This window comes from Meleagris gallopavo, chromosome 3 (assembly GCF_000146605.3).
Source record: "Meleagris gallopavo isolate NT-WF06-2002-E0010 breed Aviagen turkey brand Nicholas breeding stock chromosome 3, Turkey_5.1, whole genome shotgun sequence".
NCBI lineage: Eukaryota > Metazoa > Chordata > Aves > Galliformes > Phasianidae > Meleagris > Meleagris gallopavo.
Genome location: NC_015013.2, coordinates 12,832,184 through 12,846,778, shown reverse-complemented (window position 1 = coordinate 12,846,778; position 14,595 = coordinate 12,832,184). Strand labels below are relative to the sequence as shown.

The 14,595-nt window shown below is 39.8% G+C and overlaps 1 long non-coding RNA gene across 3 annotated transcripts in view; it reads left to right on the top strand.

Annotated features, from left to right (window-relative positions):
- LOC104910124 overlaps window positions 1-14,595 on the top strand; it is a 54,505-nt gene that overhangs the window by 25,348 nt on the left and 14,562 nt on the right. For 2 of the 3 annotated variants that reach the window (XR_004159144.1, XR_004159142.1), the window contains exon 2: window positions 9,716-13,930. This is a non-coding gene — a long non-coding RNA (uncharacterized LOC104910124). The remainder of the gene's footprint in view (window positions 1-9,715; window positions 13,931-14,595) is intronic. The other variant, XR_004159143.1, reaches the window with a different exon arrangement.

The window sequence follows — 14,595 nt, the reverse complement described above, 5'->3', positions numbered from 1 at the left end:
TAGCTGCTACTGCTGTGTTACGTGATTTGTCTGTCCTTATCTGTGGTCCCCCCCCACTCCTCTTTTGTTTAATCAGAGGTTTTCAGGTAAGGGCACATTACCACATCTATGAAAAATGTTTTGCTGCCATGTGATTTGCTAGTCAGTCATTACCTTGCTATCAGATAAAGCCTATCTGATTCAAGCATTTTATTCACTCTTGAATAAACATTTCTGATAATTTTATTTTTTTAATGTGAATAACTGAAAGAGTAAAGCTCGGATATTGCCCTTTGGAGGCATGCCAGTTTAGAAAGCACCATTTTATTTCCTCTCAGCTCTTCAGCAGGGTGTAGGTCGATTTTATTTTATTTTTCCTCCTTTGTGGAGTCTTAGTGCTGTTCCTCGCTGTAGCAAGGTGAGCTTGTATCCTGGTGGAGATCCAGCTGCAGAATCAGGAGAGCATTTTCTCCCTCTCAGAAGCTGCAATATTAGCTGTGCAGTTGCAAGTTTGAAAAGCAGGAGTCAGTGGCAGCAGGGATCTGTGCAGGCTTTCCACATTGCTACAGTGAACACTGTCTGTTCTCTCTTCCTTCTCACATAGAGCACCGCAAGATGTCAAGGATGTAAGAATCATCCTGCTGTATTGGGGATGAGAGAAGAGTTTCTGTGTGCAAACTACAGTCATGTCAGAAGCATGGTTATGAATGAAAGAACTTTGGTTTTATTATTATTATTATTTTTTTTTACTAAGTATGAAAATATCAAAGAACAGTGTCAACATTTCAGATAGGAAAAAATATAGAATTAAGAATTTTTTCTTTTGAAGGATCTTAATGTTTAATACTTTCTGGCCTTTCAGAGACAGGCTTTTAAAGTTTTCTCCTCATTATTATTTTTTTCCTTAAATGAGCAAAAGAATTTTAGGGTAGAAAAAGACAATTCCCCAAATTTATTACATTTTCTAGAACTTTCCAGTCTCATCAGCCAGCAGAAAATGGGAAGAAAATGAGGATTTTTCATTTCTATAATAATATTTTCGTGTATCCATTTTAATTGAAGTTACTTTAGCTTTTCAAGTAAGAAAAAGCTTTTCAAGGGAAAAGTTCCACCCTTTTCTAAAGTTTGACAAAAAACTCCAACAAACTTTGGCTGGAGTGGCAAATATCATCATGTAACCAGTGTTTCCTTACTCTTTATTCATTGCAATTCTATCTATGGGTCAGCTTATTCATCCAGCGGCATTGAATTAACAGGGGTGGCCCACTTTCCCCCACTCATGGTAGAACATTTCATCTGATTTTCCTGGGAAAATGGGCTGGTACAAATATATAAAGGAAGCAAGATTTCACCAATATTTTGAGTGAAACATTCCATCAATAATCTTAAAAGCTATGATGTTAATTGCAGATAAAGTGTGTCCTTAATTATTTACTTCAACCACTACCTCTGCGGTTGCCTGTTTTCATTCAGATCCCTACTATTAGTGGGCCAGAATTCCATCTAACTCTCACCCTTGTCCAAAATCTTTCAGTCTTGATTTCTGTACAAATTCTCTTTAACACCTGGAGTGTAATGTCTCCCTTCTCTATTCTAGCCATTAAGCTGCAGTCCTTTTTCTCTGGCACTTTAATGCAGATATGATGAAATGAAGCGATAACTTCTTTAGCGTAGTTAGAAGTTATGTGGGAACACATATAACAAATCCATTACACAGGACTGGAGACAGGAGTGCAATGTTGACAAAGGGCAGGGCTTCATGATAGTGTTTGTGTTAGCTCATTCAGCTGCTGGTAAAATTCAATTTGCCATTTCTATAAACTGGGTCTGAATTCAGGTTGGTGATTGCAATCAGGTTGGCTGGCACTAATGCCGAAGAGTATTGTCTTTAGAGAGATAAGCTGGGCTGGGCTGATTGTTACAAGGGATGGTTAAATTCAGGCTGGATAAACAACAAGCTCAGAGCAAGACAAGAGCACTTGTGTTCTCTTCCTCTTTTTTCTTTTTTATGTTTTCCATAAACTCTTGTAACTTTTTTTTCCTCTCAAAATGTTCATTGTTCCTATTATTAAAAATTGCTTGATCTCTGACTGAAATTACTGAAAAAGGAACGCCAGTTGAAAGACATTTCTTCAGAAGTGTAGCAGATTCTCTTTATGATGATTATTGTTCCAAAAAGTTAGAATGGTATAAAATGCAAGCTCTCTTGTTTTCAGTATGTTAAGCATTCGCAGTATAGGTTGTTGAATCATCTTGCATCCTCAGTGTGCTTCTAGGCCTTGGTTGTCTTGTATTCTGAAGGGAAAAATGTTATTTACAATCTTCTACTAATTGCTCTGAGATCTAACTCTGTGAGCACACTGAACATGTCAAAGCATTGATGTTAATGACATTACAAAACTCAAACCTAAACTCAATCCAGAGATATTTTTAGGAATGATATGAAAGCTTAATGAAAACAAAAGACTCCAGAAAAGGGTGTGTTTCTGTTTTCCAACATTTCATGGTGAATCTTTTCCTTAACTGCTGCTCTGTGATGAAAAGACCACCAAATATGTTTGTCTAACATAGGTAAGCAGGGAGGATGGTGACCTTCTTTTAAAAATGGTTATTTGAAAGGCGATGGATGATCTACTGAAGGACAAATGAGATAGGAATCTGAAATCACATGGCAGCTTTTCCTTGGAGTGATGAAGTCTCCTTTTGTTAACATTTGGATTGTTGTGTAGTTCATCAGATTGGGTCAAATGGGTGTATCTGGTGTCTGGCAGTGAAAAAGCATCAGTTCTATGGTGACCAGCAGGTGACAAAGCCTGTAATCAGGTGAGGAGCACCAGTGGACAGGTGCTTTCCTGTGTCCTCCAACATCTGTAAACTCCAGAGCTTTTAAAGGAAGTTTACACAAAAGTTGCATAAACATTTTTTTTTTCTCACAAGCTCTTTCCAGGTGTCCTTTGGAAACATACCTGTGAAGCTGATAAAGCATAATAGCACTGGCTTTGTCAGAACAAGTTTTTTTCTTTTTTCCCAAGAATTCCCATCTTCACTTCTGCATGTTTAGCTTTCTTAAAACCAGCAGTGTGCGTATGTGGTTGTGTTTTAAAGATACAGTCATCTGTAAAACATCTCCTTAAACAAACAGCCCCCTCCTACAAAAGGCAGGTATGCCAGGGGTCAGATGGGTCAGCTTCTTGTTAGATTTTTTTTCTCCTTGCAGTTGGGCAAATTTCCCATGTGAGATTTGCCTGTGTATACATGCTTTTATATATATATATATATATAGCTACCTGTGAATTGGCTGAAAATATGTACAGATTTATGTTTATGTGGACATGTGCATCTGATGTTTTTTCTGCTATGCCGGACAATCCGTAGTAGACACAAAGCAAAACCACTAAGTTTCCTGACACTCTTGCAAGAATGCAAAGTCTGTTATATATTCAGTGGATGGAATAAAGGAGGTCACAGTTTATTGTTTGCTCTTGTGTTGCTTGCTTACTTTTGCAGGACAGAGAGATACTTTGGAAGGCAAGAGTAACTGGTAGAAGAGGTTCTTGTAAGCAGATGAAATAGGGATGATATGGAAATTGGCCTGTTATTAGAAGTGTTGTTTTTATAGCAAAGGAGTGATGGCTTCTGGAATATGCTTCTTTCTATACCTGTTGAAGAGCTCACACCTGTGCTCTTTGTGCCTCTGTGAAATGTTTCATTTCCCATTGTCACTGCCAGCACATGACAGCACACCAGTGAGCTCTCATGATTGCACCAGTGAGGGTCAGTACGTATGTCTTTCTCAACAGAGAGACTTGGGCATTTGTCTGTGAGTGCCATGGCAAAATAAATGGATATTTTTTTACTGTGTTAGTTGCATGTGAGAGTCAAAGCATTTTGCTGGGGAGCTGTGCATGTGAACAAGTGCCACTGTGGAATGTGCACTCTATTTAGTGCATCAGGACTTGTTTAGACGTCTTGGAGCGAGCAGAGAGTGGATTGCTGAAGTCTGTGTAACATCTGTAGTTTATATGAACTAACTTGAACAGTAGGGTAAGATAGAGAAAGATAGGAAAGTGAGCCTGGTGAATCACAGAATGACTTTGACTATTCTGACAGGAACATGAAATGAGCTTGTAAACATCTGTATAAGTGTTTTTCTAAGTATCGAGGGCCACAATGAACCTGGATGATCTCATCAAATCCAGTAAAGTTGGAACACTTCATCTGTGAGCAGTTCAGCTCTCTTTTGCTGTTACTGAGATTGATCAACCAAATAGGAATGATCAGGAGTTGTTGTGAGGGGTGAAGGAGGAGATGTGAGCAGCTGCATGTACCCTTTCCCATCAGCATGTGACTCCCTTACAGATGTATTTTATTTGATTGCTGCAAGTGAAAAATGGGGATAGTAGTAATAGCAATAAGGTGGGAGGAGCAGCAAAGTGGTACCATCAGCTGTGCTGAGACTAGGGAGCTTTAGTAATTATGTTTCCCAATTCAACAGGTCTGGATAAAACGCTAAGAGATTTTCATTCTTGCATTTGTGCAGGGAAGGGGTAAGAGAGCAGTCTTTGTTTTCCTTATAGGCAGAAGGATTTGGAACTCCTGAAAGTATCTCGGCAATTTAAACCCTATTACGAGCTCAAAACTGAAAACCCAAAGAAAAATAGGAATTACACAAATGGATTTCACCCTCCCTCCCTAACTCCACTTATTATTGGAGGAATCTGGGAAACTTCTTTCTGCCCCTCCAAAAGGCAGTGTGGTCTGCACTCAACAGACCCACATACCTAAAAAATTCTTTTTATTTGGGCTTAGTGGGGTCTCTGATGGCCCCAAGGAGATGAGGTGAAACATCCCATCAGCTCTAGTTCTGCTAGAACCTTGTAGCTAGTGTTTCTCGCTCTCCCAGCCTGATGTGGAAACCATGAAGCAGATCCTGCCAACAGCCAGAAGAGACACCTTCCACCATCTGCTTTCATGGTAGACAGGATGCTGTAAGAGCTGCCTTCTCCCTCTGGCACAAAGGCAAAAGAGCACCTTTTTCACATTGGTCATGCAAGGATATGTCCAAACCTTCATGATTTTTCAAGCTGTTTGTGAGTGTTGGTAAAGCTGGTAGTTGTTAACTAATGGCTGGTGTATGAGACTTCTCCACAACAGTCCGCTTCAAAATCTGAATGTTTGTCCTTCAACAGAACATCCATAGTGGTGAAGAAGAACAATAGGTTGAACAAACTGTCCTAGAAGAAAAGACATACAAGGAGCTGTAGAGGGAACTTGGGTTTAGTCTGGAGAAAAAGAGGCTGAGGGGAAACCTCAACACTCTCTGTAACTCTCTGAAAGGAGATTGCAGAGAGGTGGTGTTGGCTTCTTTTATCAGGTAAAAAGTAATAGGATGTGAGGCAACGGCTTCAGTCTGCGCTCAGGAGAGGATATCTTTCTGGATATCAGAAATATGTTATTTATAGAAAACATAGTTATGCACTTGAATGGGTTGTCTGGGAAAGTGTTTAAGTTGACACACATGGAGGCATTTAAAAGACGTGTGGATGTGGTACTTAGGGACATGGTTTAGTGGTAAACCTGATAGTGTTAGATGATGGATGGACTTGATGGTCTTAAGTGTCTTTCCAACCTAAAGAATTCTGATTCTATTTTTAATCAGTCTCCAATGCTTTCTCAATCCTCTCTAAACTGATTTCAAGTTATTGTCATTTTCTGTGTAAATGAGAGAAGAATCAGAAGAACTTTTAGTTTAAAATACAGTGGTATTATATATTCTATAGGCAATAAAATATAGCCTTACAAAGAACAACAAATTGCTTGTGAGGTTGCCTCTCTCTGGAAGAATCAATAGCCTAATGAACACAAATGTCTGAAAGTTGTATCCAGGTATTCTTAAGATACAGAGAACATTTCAGTTTGAAGTGGGAGACTAACCTTTGAACAAACAAGACCATATCCTGATCTGTCCTTGTTTCTTTCTAATCTAGATCAGAAATTCTCCCAGAAAACACAGGTTAGTTAAATCAAAACTTTTGATTCAATAATAGCATGAAATATGATGGCTTATGAGATACTGGAGGTCAAAATTAATAGTTTAGAAGATTTTCTAGTCACAGGGGCTGCACATCTGCGAATGAAATCTGTTAGATTGTTGGACAAAAAAAAAGTTAAATAGGATAAAAAGAAATCAAGTCCAGGTTGAGAAAAAGGTATTGAACTGTGTAATCTGCATTCCTGTTTGAAATCTGTGAGGCTTTGTTGCTTAGCTGGATCCAAGACTGTATGAGAAAAAACATCTTTCTATCGCTATGAGTAGTGTCTCCTGCTATCCAGTAAGTTCCTAGTTATTGTTAGAAAATCTGAAACCAGAGTTGTAGTAGTAGATAAATGGCATCTGCCAAAAAGCAGAGTGAATGTTTGCACATCCAGTCCAAATAACGGTAAGCAGCAAGTTTATATCTCCCAGCTCCTTACTAAAAATGTCTGGTAATGGAACTCCAACCTAATGTCATTCTGGTTATCCAGATGATGATCCCCTTCCCCCAGAGCACAGATGAGGGCTAGTGACAGGCACTGTACTCTCCTCACCATTGCTGAGCACTCTTTCCACCTCCTAGTGCCAAGAGGAGCTGTAGACACAATGCAGCTTGTCTTTTGATACTGCAGCATTACTGCGGATTCTGTTGCACAAGGGGGTTCCTGAAGTGGCAGGACTTGTATATGCAATGGACTTTGATCCAGCCAGCACTCCCCTCAAATCACTGAGTCACTCACACATAAACCTTTATCACAGTACTGTGTGTAGACAACTGCAAAGAGCTGTCAATTTAGTTTATTAGAAGGGAAAGTTTTAAGTAGTTTACAGGAAAACACAACTACCCCACATCAGAGAAAGACAGAGACTAAGCCTCAAGCTTTCTTGGTACAGGAAGCCTGGAGATATGAAACATCACCTGATGACAACTACAAGTTGTTCATAGTAAGTGGGTTATTATAATGCTGAAGAGACTCCTGGGGCATCAAAATAACACCAGAAACGATCTTGGAGAGGGTGGGAGTGGTGCTGTTGACTCTTGTTACTTTGACATAGTCCCACTTTTCAGCAAAAACAAAAATACTTTTGCAAGGGAAAGAATATATTAAAACCTGCTGAATCTTTGGAAGGAAATAAATGCCTCAGGCAAAGTTTTACAAATAGAGTTTATTTAATGAGTAAAAATTTACTCTTCTTCTTGACCCAAACATGGTATTACTATCTGTAATCTTATTGCAGCAATGTGCTTTTCACAACCAACAGTATTTATTGTGTTGCAGTTAGAGATGCCCCATTCACTGTCTGGATGCTTGCCTGAATTATCTCGTCAGGGGGACTATATTGAACTCTCACATCATTGTGCCTGTAGGGAATTTTCCCTGTGGTTTGATCTCACGACACTTGAAAGTTGCTTCAAATCTGTCATTCTGGATCTTGGAGTTCAAATAGTTGTGCTTTGAATGTATATACTGGAGGGGAGAGGACTCCAAGTTTTAAAAGTGAAGTTCTCTGTCTGTTTACATTCAAATATACAAGACATAGGAATTCGGAAGCAATTAATTGCAATAATAATTTTAGCTGTTTATTTCAGAAGCATATCTGCCTGCTCATCTACATACTGGATTGTATAGCCATTTTTTGTGAGGGGTGATCTGATGCAGACAACTGGTTTTGCTGGTGCTCATGTGACTTGCATGGACTGAGGTGTTGATCTGTGCAGTTTCCTAAATCATTTTCCTTTGAAGCTTGGACATAACTTTGCTCAGCTGTGCTGACTGTACTTGTCTTTTCCTCACAGTTGCTTACCACGTTCTCTCTTTTCACATCCAAACAAGACAGAACGCTTTCATTGTTGGTTAAGATTTCTGTACCTAACCAGCTCCAGATTTTGACCTCCAAAAGTAAGGCATCCACAATGGCAGATGGAAAAGCAAAGAGATTTTGGTTGTAAAGCTGAGATGCAAGTCAGCTTAGCATCCAAATTAATTTAATTGTGGGTTTTTGTTGTTTTTTTCTAACCCAACCACTTTCATACCTGTAGGGCTTGTTGCCTTCAGTAGCTGTGTTGGGGAATTTGTCTCTCTTGTTCTCAAAAGGGAAAGGAAGTTCTCAATAGGGAAAGGTTGTGTATCACTTCAACTACCTACAGAGTCTGACCAGTTAATGTTGTTGCTTATGAATTCAAGCATGAGAATGCATTTCACAGTTCATATGAAAATTTGCTACATTGACTGTTGGGTTCTTGTGGCTGTTAGTGATGCAAGCATGTTGGGGAAGGTGCAGCTCCAGGCAGAGCAGCTTTTCTTTGAACTTCTGTTACAGCTATTAAAAATAGGTCGGGGTAGAGAAAAGTAGGACTAGTTTTCAGGAGTATATTAAACTAATTCATCTTGTACTTAAGACGGATACATGAGCAGAGCTATAGTGATAGAGCCTGTCTCATAAACATTAGCAGATATTTTCAATCAAAACCAGTTGGATATACAATATACAATATCATACACCAAGTGAGAAGGGTTAAAAATCTGATATTTCCCATAGATAATTCCTTCCATAGCTAGTTCCCTTTTTTTCCACATCCCTACCCCTAAAGAAAACAGTCTGGCTGCCAGCTTCTGGCTTTGTTCAATGGATTGCTTTGCACAACGATAAATTAAAAATGAAGTCTCGCAATGCAAAGGCAGAGGTTTCAGAGATATGAAGGAGGATTATAAAATAAGCCAAAGAATGAAATTGATAAATACTGGTTGGTAGAAGAATTAGATGTTTGGGGCTACTGTCTGAACAGCATTGAGGCTATTGATTAACCAAAATGACACGTGGATAACTTCTATGAGCCTCACAGATAAGGAGGAAGTACTTTGCTTGTTATGTTGAGTTACACTTTTACCCTGTGCCAAATCAGTGCTATATAGATGAGCTCAACTCAGTTGATTTCATGTTTATTTGTGAACCTCACTGTTTTTGTGTGTTTTATAATGACTCTTTCTCTGTGGAAGGACAATAAAAATTTTTCATAAACGTCTAAGAAATTTAAGAAACCTGAAATCCATTGAATATTAGATCTAGATATAAGGATAGAAAACTTTGAGTTCTTTTTTTTTCTCACATCAGAGAAAGATACTTGAGTGTCAGGAAAGATTTGTGGTGGCTTCCATCTTGTTGTTCACCTCATTTTAATTAGAGATGAAATATACACAGAAATTTTTGCTGTCTTGACTGTACTCAGAACCTCATCTTGGTGGCCTTCTTCATGGTTTTCTTCCAAAGGAACCTAGGATTCTTGCGCAGAAGGGAAAAAAGAAGCCAGGCAAATACAGAGATGGTAAGGAGCAAAGAGGGGTTTTCAGGCAGTGGGATTGACTCTGTGTTCTTTGCTCATCCTGAGACTGAAACGAAGCTACTCAAATGTTCTTGGCAGGGTTATCTCAGAGTGATATGAGTTCTAATGACAGTCCTTTTTGTTGACACGTGAATACATCATTGATGCAGTCATAACTCACTTTCAGAGTTGGTGCTGTACTTGCATGCTCTCAAATAACTTAAGAAACAGCCTTCTGCTTTACCATGTGCTTTGGCTTGATTATCAAAAGTACGTATTTTCTTTATCAATTTTTTGCTTTAGATAGTCTCTTTATTTTTCCTTCCCAAATATACAGAAAATGATGTTGGTTGGGTTTTTGTTTATTTGTTTTTAAACAGCACCGGATCCAGAATTCCCTCCTCCATAGGACTGCAGAACTTGTGTGATTTCTGTGAGGATGCGTTTTTGCTGAAAACAGAATCCAAAGGTACTTTCCAGAAATGCCAGCAACAGTTTGACGCATTGCTTTAATTTGTTGTGGCCATTATGATCGCTGTGGTATTTTTGAAGCTCCCAAGGTATGACCCTGACCCTGGCCAGTTCAGACGTCTTTTTGGTGGTGTTGGCAGAATTAAATTTGCTGGCCCAAGGTAAAACAGCTAACACCTGTCTGCTCCTGCCACCAAGCTGGGAAAGTGCCCTGAAGAAAACCTGGGCTGGCTGCTTCTCCTTCTTTTGCATGGTGAGAAAGCTGGGGGAAAGTAATGCTGTTTCAGAAAGCATGATGGTAGTTTGTATCCTGCGCTCCCCTCTCTCTTGCCTACAGCAGCTTCTTAGGCATAAGCAACAGCAAACAGCCTGCTGCCTTAAGTAATTCTCTTTATTACCTGGTCTGAAAGTCACACATTAATCTTTGCCTTGCTATTGATGTCTTGAAGAGTTTTGGCCAAGTTGCATTGTTTGGCATGTCTGTTTTCTCCCCTTGCATCTTTGGAATCCACATGTCTTCCCACTCACCTCAGAGGGAAGAGGAGGCTTGTGTAATGACTGTGCTGCAGAATGGATGGATTGTTCTTAATCTCCTGGTTTCCCCGGAACATCATTATTCCTCAGATATCTGGAGAAGAGGGGAAGAAATCTGAGAAACAAGTTTCCTGCCAGTAATTCTTGCATTCTACATAGGGATAAACAGAGGAAAACTTGAAGGAAAGGAAGGCAGTACAGAGAATGAGCTCACTGAGTCAAAGACAAAATGCAGAAGTCAGAGCCTTGCCGGGAGCCAGTTGGCCCCTTAGCCAGCCTACTAGAGCTCTCTCCAGCTCAAAAATCTGCCTGCTTTACTTCTCCATTTCTATTTGTGATAAAGAAAATGGCTGAATGTTGATTGGCACAAGAAGAACCTCATTTCTACTTTTCGGGTTAAAGGGTCCTCCTGCTAACATGACTCTGGGAATAGAAAAAGTTGTTCACTTCATGTTGGCTGTAGAGATTTGTTCTCTGGGAGGCTGCCTTCCAGGGACTTTTCAACAAACAGTAAAATCATGAAACAGAGCTATACTTAATGGTTCTTAATTGAGCAAATCTCCCATGGAGTGAGTGTGTTGTTTGCTACATTGGAGTCTGTGGAATTTAACTGAATATTTGGTTTTGGACGCATCTTTGATCAGTTTAAAGGAAAACAAACACAAGTCAAGTCATACAGTGAATTTTGAACTGATTTTTTTTTTTTTTTTAATGTTTCCAATGGATTGCATGGGAACAAGGAAATTGTCCTGCTGTAAGGACTTCTCAGACAGCATTGCTTTATCCTAATGAACTTCCATTTTAACTCCATCTCTTCAGCATCTACATGGAGAACAGAGAAGAAGCAGGTGTAACTGGAACATGGTGTGCTGGGTTCCATCAGAACTGGGCTTCCAGGCAGGTCTTCCAGGGCCATTCTCACCTGTCAGCAGCTCTCAGATGGACAATTGGTCTTGGGACACTCAGAGAGCCTAGCCCCCTAATTTGAGGGTGGGATTAGGTCTTCACAGCATATACATTACAGTTTGTTGAACGTTAGAAAGAAACAAAGACAACAGAAGGGGCTGAGGGAAGAGGAACTCAAATTTATGTGATCAAGATGTCACTAGGTTTAGTAGAATAAAACTTCTGTGCATGGATTTTTCAGTCTGCCTGAAGTGGTTCATTTTTGTCCTCAAGACCACAAGAATCAAAGTTTGCCATTACCACAAGCAATCTAGACAACAGGAAGCAGATAATGGGACATTTCTGTCTTCACTAAAGAGGGCTCACATTAAATTGCTTGTAGGTCTTTGGAAAGGTCAGTCAAAGCTTAAGCAACCCCCTGTTGTTTGACAACATCAGAGCTCAAACACTGTGGTCCTGGAGAACTCTGCTCTTTGAAAAGGGGGATGTTTAATTACCTTTTGAAAGCTGGCAGCAGGACAGGATGCGAGGATGTTTTCTTTCTTTTGTGTCAGTTGAACAAGTTACTATTTTGGTACATGAGAGCGAGTAACCCACTGCACTAGAGGAGACTGTCCCTTCCTCTGACCTGCTGTCAGGAGAAAAGCAAAGACAGGAGGATATTAGTGAAGGTGAGCCTACTGCAGGAAGGAAGCCTTGACACAAGAATATTTGTGGAAGGGGAGGCAGAGACTCCCAGTGTCCTTCTTAATGTTGTATCAGTATTTCAGTTCCATTCACCTTCATATATATGCGTATTTATTGGCTTTGCTTTGCACAAAGACATTGGTGAAGTTGCAGAAAATTGACTGCTGTCACTTTAATGAAATTTTCTTTCATTGTGATAGGAATTGGCAAAGTGGGTACAGGATTTTTAATTTTAAAATTGCAATACTTCTGCTTCCTCCCAGGGGCAGTCTTTCACAGTGCTTTGCTAATGCTCTTCAACTATATCTTTCTTTCCCTTTTTCTTTGTTTTCTTTCTTTCTTTCTTTCTTTCTTTCTTTCTTTCTTTTTTTTTTCCCTAGTTGTTTAGATCTGTGGCATCTAAACAAGCTAAACAGAAACTGTGCCTCAAGGAGAAACATCTTAAGTAGTTGAAAATAAATTTGCATGGCATGTATTCTGTATTATATGCATTCAACTATGCACATGATGGAAATGGGGCATTAGGCATGATACCTACCACTGCAAAGAGAATGTAAGCTCATGTGTCGCGTATACTTGTGGTAAACACAAAATAGATGTATATGAGGAAAGCATCATTTGATTCTCCAGCCAAACCTGGCTAAGAGGCAGACTGTCCCTCATACTAATTTCATGTACAGTTGTACAGTGGGTTCAGTAGAGTGAATATCTTTAATGTTCTTGTTCTTCTTCCCATCAGCATTTTCAGGGAATTTTTCCTGACTTGATGGATGGAATACCTTGGGGAGGGGGCAGTCTGGTTCTTGAATATGGGACATAAGAAGATGCATCTCACCCAGGGTACACTGCCTGGAAAGCAGGCAACCATCTTAGTGAACAGCAGAAGAGTACTGGCCTGCAAAAGGTTTAGTGGGGCAGGTATAACATTGTGCAGATACGATGCTCATAGAGAATGGAAGTCTGGCTAGGAACAAAAGTTGATGTTTTTAGATACAAGACATGTTTATCTGAGGTAATATATACAGTACTGGAGCAGAATATTCATCTCTAGGTTTGATGTAGCCATAAAATTATCCATTCATTGTGGCTAAATTACATGCCCATATTCTTCCTAAACTCTGTTCTTCAGCTGGTAGACCACAGTGTTTGCTGGCCTTTACTAACCTTTTGGAGATCTATTCCCACAGGTATCCCAGAGCTCCTGTGCCTTGAGTAGCCACTGTCTCTGATACTAATGGTTAGCTTTGATGTGGCCAACCAACACAAGTGAAGTAAGAATTTAGGCAATATTGAGAAAGATACAGCCATGCATCAGCTTTTCATCATCCTTCATACGTGCAATGGCCAGTCTTGGAAGCCCTAGGCATGACAGGCCTTGGCAAGCTGGACATGACCACACCTGAGCTTGCTCAGCTGGACTCCAAGGATAGCCTGGAAAGCCTTGCCCTAACATCTGCTCATTAGGCTTGGTGGTGCTGTGAAAAACCGTTCTGCTGATGGTCATTTTGGCTAGGATGAAGCAAGGTCCAGAAACACAGTCCGAAGCAGGTGGAGGCTGGACTTTGTCATCCCTGAACTGGAAATGTGGCATTTGCTATGTCTGGGTGATTAGTTTTAATGCCACAGATTAGGCCGAGAGATGTTGGCTAAGACAGGTAAACAGTGCTAATTACATACTAAGGAATGCACATACACTGATAGGCGGAAGCAGGCATGTGATACATTGCAGATTTGTTGCTACTGGTTAGTGCTAGCACAAATTTATTCTTTCTGGTACAGTGTGACTTTGGCTTGAACTTGTGACAATTCAGATTTCTTCACGTCATCTGAAAACATTGAGAACAAAATAAAATTTCAATGGCTAACTGGAAATATTGGATCCCAGGTGCTACACTCAAGAGAGGAAGGTTTGCATCTTGATTGCCCTGAATAAAGATGTTCCGTCCATTCCATTCCAGCTGGAAATACTTGCACTTTATTTCTGACACAGTGAACATGTACGTAAAGTATTCTTCTTTTGCTTTGCACACTAACAATTTTGTGATGAGCCTGTTTGACAACTAACTGGCTTCTGACCAAAAGTGAAAACAATGGACACCTATTTTCAGCTGGGAAAACCACACTCAGTACGTTCCCTGGCTGAGATAAAGCACTGAAGCAGCATGACACAATGTACTACAAGCTCCCTCCATAGCTTTTCTTTTATAACAGAGCTGCTGATCAACTTACCTCTTTTTCTCATATGTTTTCTCTCTTCCAAGGAATAGATCATTGACCAAAAGTATGTTTTCCCATAGTCTAGATTTTTCTTTTGCCAAGTATCTGCATGCATGTTGTGTCTTGAGAACAGGCCTGGAGCTGTGCGGGTTACTGAAGGAGATGCATGTTCATAGACTTATTGGGAAGTCCTAATGTGATGAAAAAATGTTGCCAACTAGAATGAAGATGAAATCTTAGAAAATGTTTGACGTGTTTGTAGCACACTGTTGTTATGTTTAATATATGGAAACTGATGCAAATCAACCTGATCTCTAGAAAGATTAACAATACTTGAAATGCTAACTGCTCTGATTGACAGGGGAGCAGAAACTTATCTTTACATACACCAGTTGGTAAGAGTGAACAGTCATTCAACTCTTGCAGACTTGCATAGTTGTATTCA